Source organism: Acanthochromis polyacanthus, chromosome 16, assembly GCF_021347895.1.
Source record: "Acanthochromis polyacanthus isolate Apoly-LR-REF ecotype Palm Island chromosome 16, KAUST_Apoly_ChrSc, whole genome shotgun sequence".
Classification (NCBI taxonomy): Eukaryota; Metazoa; Chordata; class Actinopteri; family Pomacentridae; genus Acanthochromis; species Acanthochromis polyacanthus.
Window position 1 is genome coordinate 30,409,007 of NC_067128.1, and position 7,302 is coordinate 30,416,308.

The following is a 7,302-nucleotide window of genomic DNA, read 5'->3' on the forward strand; positions in this document are numbered from 1 at the left end:
CAAATACTACAGTTTATTTTTCACATGTAGCCAGTGGAGACTATCATGCATTTTAGAAATATTCGGCATAATTCCACAGGAATGAGCAACATCTGCTGCTTTATTCTGCACCAGTTGCCGTTTTATGATGGTGTCTCGTGAGATATTGGACCAAATAATTCTACTGTAATTAATGTGCAACAAAACCAAAGCTTAAATTACTTGTATAGAAGTTTGTGGTGTCAGACATTTGGCACATCTCCTAATCATAGACAAAATATTCCCATTTTAGTTAGTATTCTCTGTATTTGTTTGTACCAACAAACTTCATTAACTTCATTCACTTGCTTGTCACTATTAATAGCTAGGTCAAGCTTTGGATTAGAACACAATGTATGTTCCATGTTCTTTCTTTTTTCTGTTCTTTTTTTTTTTGCATAGTGGTAAGTTGTGGCACGAAACAATGCCATTTGCCACATCGTTGAAGGCTCATTTGGAGTGGCTGTCCCTCAGATGGGCCTTTAAAAAACATAAAACTCAACAAAATATACAAGGAGAAATATGAACTCAATTAGAAGCAGCAGATCTTTCATAACCACGAGACTAATCCTTCTGTAAAAAACTGTTTAGGTGGAGCTTAAAATGATCCCAGTCAGGATCCAGTTTGAGTTCCGGAGGTTGAGCCGCTCAACAGAAAAAGCTGGTTGTCCAATTGAGGATTTAAATGAGGGCAACTTCCATTGGCCACAACGTTACAGCACTGCCCAGTATTGTGTGGGTTCCTTTTACTCTGATCATCAGGCCATGAACATGGGACCTTTAGGGGTGTTATGTATTGTCTGGCACCAGGATGTTGGCAGCAGATTCTTTGGGTCCAGTGGGTTCAATGGGTGGCATGATGTGTCCTCTATGAATCAGAGTTGCTCCGGTGCAGCCTGTAGATGCTGGATGAGTTCAGTATTTGCAGCGTTTGGAGGCTAAATCAACACAGTTAAATCTTTGTCTTATTCCTGAACAGTCTTCGCAGTGTGGCAGGCAGCTGGTGTTGGTTGTGGTCTTGTTCTACAAAAGTTAACCCAAAGTTTCTCAGCAGAAGATCACACTGTAACAACACGATCAATGCTATCAACTCCACCAGTCAGTGGTTTTACTGCCGTGACTGATCGGTGCACTCTTCCTGCTGGATGCTCGTCTTTTAACTGAGCCAGAAACCGGAAAAGAAGAGCCGCGGAGCACACGAGGAGCCTAATTATGTCTGCATTTATAGATGAGTAAAAGAGGTGCAATTTAATGAAGTGATTAAAATTTAAGGGTAATCAAAGATGCTTCGGTACAGTCCAAAGTGGGTTATTGTTTTATCATATGAGAGAAAAAAAGAGGGTAAATATTGAACCTGACAGTCACGTAATCAACAAATATGAAAATGTGAATTTCTGGGTTTTAGTGGGTGCAAATCAAGACTTTTATTGAAGGATTTTACAGTGGAAAACAGCTGAAGCTCCAGACATGAATGATGGAGATAACATCCTATGAGCTCATAATTCATAGATCAAAAGGTAGTTTGGATGATGAAACCTCTCTCTGGATTCACATTTGGACCTGTATAAAAATGAATGGAGTACAGTCAAACTTCATGATTATTTAGTTGCTTCCTTTTCCTTTACAGTCGACTCAGGTTTTCGGATTTCTGTGTGATTCTCGATTTAACCTGTTTTTATTTATTTTACTTGCTCTTAGCCTGTTTTATGGCAATGCCTGCATGAATCTGAAGAAGCAGCTTCTCGGCCACGAAGCAGTTAGTATAGTTGCATTTTTCTTAAGTATTAAGCCTGATTTCTTTTTAAAACAATTTTAACAATTTTTTTTTGTTTTTACACAAGTAAATATCTTTTATTATACAATAAAAAAAAATTCACATGACCTCAAGTGAAATTAAGACTGAAAAAAGGTAAAATTGTTATTTGAACAGTATTTTTGAGTGCCCAGCTGCAAGAACTTTTTTTATACTCTATTACAGTTAATTTATTTTTTCTATAGTGCTGCTCTGATATATCATGTTATTGTCCTTGTTTACTGTGTTACACATCCAATGCTGTTTTGTTCACATTTCAGCAGCTCAGTTAATGAAGATCCCAAAAAATGTTAAGAATTAAATGTTATTTTCTGGTTACTGAGACTGAGCAAGCAGGTAAGTGTATTTTCAACCCAGTCTCACATCAAATTGTGACATAGTCACGTTTGTCCACAATGCAAAACGTTACAATCTCACAATTTGGCCCTGAAAATTGTGAGATGCTCACGTTTTTTCCCGCAATTCTTTTCTATGGGTCTGACGAAGGGTCACGTGACTGCTTGCTGCAGGCTTCTCAAAATGAAAACATGGCGGCTATTCCTTTTATTTTCCGTGGAAAATGCATTATTTTAAGATAGTTTGGACAGATAAAAACATTTTGATGACATTTTTAGCGAGAAATATATATAACACTTTCACATTAACCATTCAGTTATTGGAAATTATCTTTGGTTTGGTTTGTTTTTACGCTGAATTTCACTTCACGGCATTAAATTGTGACAGTGTCACATTTTGTACGTTATGTTGGTTGATTAGGACGCTGCCAAAAACGAAAACAAGCGGTGTGTTTATTTTTGTATTGTTGCATTGTGTAATTTTTTGAGTTGTTAAATCATTTATGTAAGTCTTGGTGATTACTGCTAGTTACTGAGATGTCTTCCCCGGCCTTTCATTAGTTGACGCGCTTCGCTCCCTTGTTAACAAGTTGCATTTCAATGATCCACAAGTCGCTCGTTGTCAATGCAAACAACCGTATTTATTTCCATGAACGTGCTTTTACCGCAATCATTTGTTGAGCTCATCCATACACCAGTCAGCGCACAGCGATCTAAAAACTTTATTCCTGCCCACAACAAGATCCCCCTCTCTTTCTTTAGCCCGTGGAAGCGTCCATAGCAACCACCATAGCAACGGTGGGAAACGTAACAATTCCACTCCGAGACGTGAAAGATTCATCGTCATAACAAACCAGAGATCACACACAAGAACTGAACGAATACTGTGAAATTAAAATGTATATTTTTTTGGTGTCGCTGTAATGCCTGAGGCTTTGCTGCTGTCCGCTTTCTGACCGTGGTCGGCAAAACACGGGAGAACGACGTGCAGAACCTGCTGCACCTTTCTTCTTCGGTGGTGTCTGTGTAAAACAATGTCCAACATGCAAACAGCACACCTAGCGCCATGAAGCACAAAATGCAGGTGTAAATCAATGACATCTTACAATTACAATGTCCTGTCTTTTAACTAATAAAGACACATATATAAAGAACTTTACATCAGTTTGTTTGTTTGTTTTATTAAGATCCCTTATCAGCTTTTGCAAAGCAGCAGCTATTCTTCCTGGAGTCTTCATAATTTCATTTGTGACAACACCAAAAAGCAACATGTACACAAAATACATACAAATCAAATTACAAAATACATAAACAATACATACAAAAATACACGTATACAATACAAATAACATACATATACAAAACCTAAAGTTTTCAATATTCCCCATTTTTGAGAAAATCCGGATGTTATCACTCGCTCCCGACTAAAGCATCATTTTTTTTTATATTTTGGATTTCAATTAATTAGACAATGAACAAATTGACGTAATTTCCTGGTGGGTGTGTTTATGCAGCCTATTAAACACTTTTTTCCCCATGAAATAAAGTACAATCCATACATCATGGTCCAGTGTTCATTGTTTGTTTTGTTCACTGACATAGTGCAATAAAGTTTTGTTTTTTAAACCATCCAGTACCGTGATGAATATTGAATGAATATGGCATCTCGTTTACATCTCTTATTAAGGAGCAAGAAATTTACTGACGTTGATTTATGATTCAAGACAAGCAGAGGACACACTGTGTGCCCCTTTAATGTCCAAAAGGCCAATTAAGGTCAAAATCTCACAGATTCTTTGACCAATTTGGACCAACCTGCACATGTTTCATATTGGGTCCTAAAGCAATGCTGGTGTACGTTTTCAGACCACCAGGACCTACAACGGCAAAATAGGAGCAAAAAAGACACTGGAACAGGGGCCTTTGTTAAAATGAATGAGAAACAGTGTGAGAACATCAATCAAAGTGCACCAAAGAGCATAAAGTCATAGAACAGGGTGTGCTGAATGCTCTGGGAGCAAGTCTGCAGTGAAAACACCTTTGAAGGGGTCAAGGGTCACTAAATCTGAAGACTTCAAATAAAGGAGACATTTTGTGCAACAAGTATCATAAAAGTCATTCCCAGTGGAATTCAAGTCTGATATTGTGTGGGACTATTCAGAGCAGTCACATGAAGCACTGTATCTGTTTTCAAGGGTCTAGGCCCACGGGAACCTGCTTTTTTCAGCAGTGAGGCCTACTAGTAGTGATGAAGCCTGAGGCCTTCAAACATGTAAAAATCATTCCTGCTCGGTCATTTTTGGGTCTAGTGACACCAAATCGGACACGCTTCTACTAGACCACCCCCTGACCTTGCATATTTTTTTTCAGAGAGTTAGCTCAAAAGGGGCCCGAGCACGGCCCTGTTTCTGACTCTACGGTTAACCCTTTCATGTCCAAATGCTTCAAAACAAGCTAAAAAGGTCAAAATCTCACACATTCCTTAACCAATTTGGACCAAACTGCACAGGTTCTAGATATAGAGGCTAATGTGAACGCTCATGCACGTTTCAGACCTCCAGGGGCCCTGAAGAAGGAATGAGGGCCAAAAAACATGTTTTTCAATAGTTGTCCCTCTTTTGCTCTCATTTCTCTTCTGTAACACTCAGAGAGCTGAAACCTGGTATCTGGTACCTCTGAAACATCTAAAAACTAAATCCACTGGAACTGTTTTGCTAGCCCCTCCCAAACCGGAAGTAGCTCCAGGAACAACCTAGAGACTTGTGCTTCAAATCAATTGTTCACCAAGGTCACCTAAATCACCCCTAAAAGTTTCAGCTCATTTGATGCAAAAATTACTAATTTATGGGGCTTCAATGTCCAAAAATGTGACATTTTGACCCTGCGCCAGGGGTCACAGGAAGGTCACAGAGACACCAAACCAGCACAGTTCAGCTCCAAATATAACCTAGTATAACATAGTAAAAGATCAGCCCCAGGGTCCCAGTAGAAAAATCTGACCAAGTGTTCATGTTGGAAAATCAGGTCTTGTTAGACTCATTGACCCTGAGAGCCTTCTGCCAGTGGAATTAGACCCTCACCCTCATTTTTTACCCGAACGGGACGAAATTTTAACCACAAGTACTAGGGCCTCCTGTGAGTCTGTATACACAATATCAGCTTCCTAGGTCAACAGGGGGCCAGATGGTACCATGTTGAAGTTTGGAAGTGTGTCCCTTTAATGTCCAAAAGGCCAATTAAGGTCAAAATCTCACAGATTCTTTGACCGATTTGGACCAACCTGCACATACTTGATATTGGGTCCTAAACAAATACTGGTGTATGGTTTCAGACCACCAGGACCTACAACGGCAAAATAGGAGCAAAAAAGACTGCTGTAAACTTGGACATTTTAACGCAGGGATCCATTGAGATTAACTCGTTTTTGAAGCAGCTTCAAGCAGACGTTTGACAAACTGTAATTTTCTGCATTTCCATGTTGCCTTTATTGTTCATTCAAAGAGTTTGCTGTTTGGTTGCAGCACAATTTCCTTGCAGTCATTGTACAAGTGGAAAAGAATATTCCATCACTGAAAAATCTTTGTTTTATTCATCATAACATCTCAGCATTTCGTCATCATTTTATCATTAATTTTCTTTGGTGCACCTCACTGTGCTGCGCTGACCGACTCTGAAAAGAACACTTTGCCCACACACACAAAACTTATGTCTGTTTGTGTGAAACTTTATTCATTACCTTTTTTTGGCTACTTTATTGTGTCTTTAGCGTGTTTATGGTTCCTCATATATAAAGAGTATGTATATTTCGTAATAATGAGGAGAGCAGTAATGATATTAACTGAAAAAATGCACTTTGGTTTTTTTTTTTGGCCCTCATTCCTTCTTCAGGGCCCCTGGAGGTCTGAAACGTGCATGAGCATTCACATTAGCCTCTATATCTAGAACCTGTGCAGTTTGGTCCAAATTGGTTAAGGAATGTGTGAGATTTTGACCTTTTTAGCTTGTTTTGAAGCATTTGGACATGAAAGGGTTAACCGTAGAGTCAGAAACAGGGCCGTGCTCGGGCCCCTTTTGAGCTAACTCTCTGAAAAAAAATATGCAAGGTCAGGGGGTGGTCTAGTAGGAGTGTGTCCGATTTGGTGTCACTAGACCCAAAAATGACCGAGCAGGAATGATTTTTACATGTTTGAAGGCCTCAGGCTTCATCACTACTAGTAGGCCTCACTGCTGAAAAAAGCAGGTTCCCGTGGGCCTAGACCCTTGAAAACAGATACAGTGCTTCATGTGACTGCTCTGAATAGTCCCACACAATATCAGACTTGAATTCCACTGGGAATGACTTTTATGATACTTGTTGCACAAAATGTCTCCTTCATTTGAAGTCTTCAGATTTAGTGACCCTTGACCCCTTCAAAGGTGTTTTCACTGCAGACTTGCTCCCAGAGCATTCAGCACACCCTGTCCTATGACTTTATGCTCTTTGGTGCACTTTGATTGATGTTCTCACACTGTTTCTCATTCATTTTAACAAAGGCCCCTGTTCCAGTGTCTTTTTTGCTCCTATTTTGCCGTTGTAGGTCCTGGTGGTCTGAAAACGTACACCAGTATTGCTTTAGGACCCAATATGAAACATGTGCAGGTTGGTCCAAATTGGTCAAAGAATCCGTGAGATTTTGACCTTAATTGGCCTTTTGGACATTAAAGGGGCACACAGTGTGTCCTCTGCTTGTCTTGAATCATAAATCAACGTCAGTAAATTTCTTGCTCCTTAATTAGAGATGTAAACGAGATGCCATATTCATTCAATATTCATCACGGTACTGGATGGTTTAAAAAACAAAACTTTATTGCACTATGTCAGTGAACAAAACAAACAATGTACACTGGACCATGATGTATGGATTGTACTTTATTTCATGGGGAAAAAAGTATTTAATAGGCTGCATAAACACACCCACCAGGAAATTACGTCAATTTGTTCATTGTCTAATTAATCGAAATCCAAAATATTAAAAAAAAATGATGCTTTAGTCGGGAGCGAGCGATAACATCCGGATTTTCTCAAAAACGGGGAATATTGAAAACTTTAAAATAAAACTAAAAGAGCATTACGTAGCACAACATTTTAGTTATTAG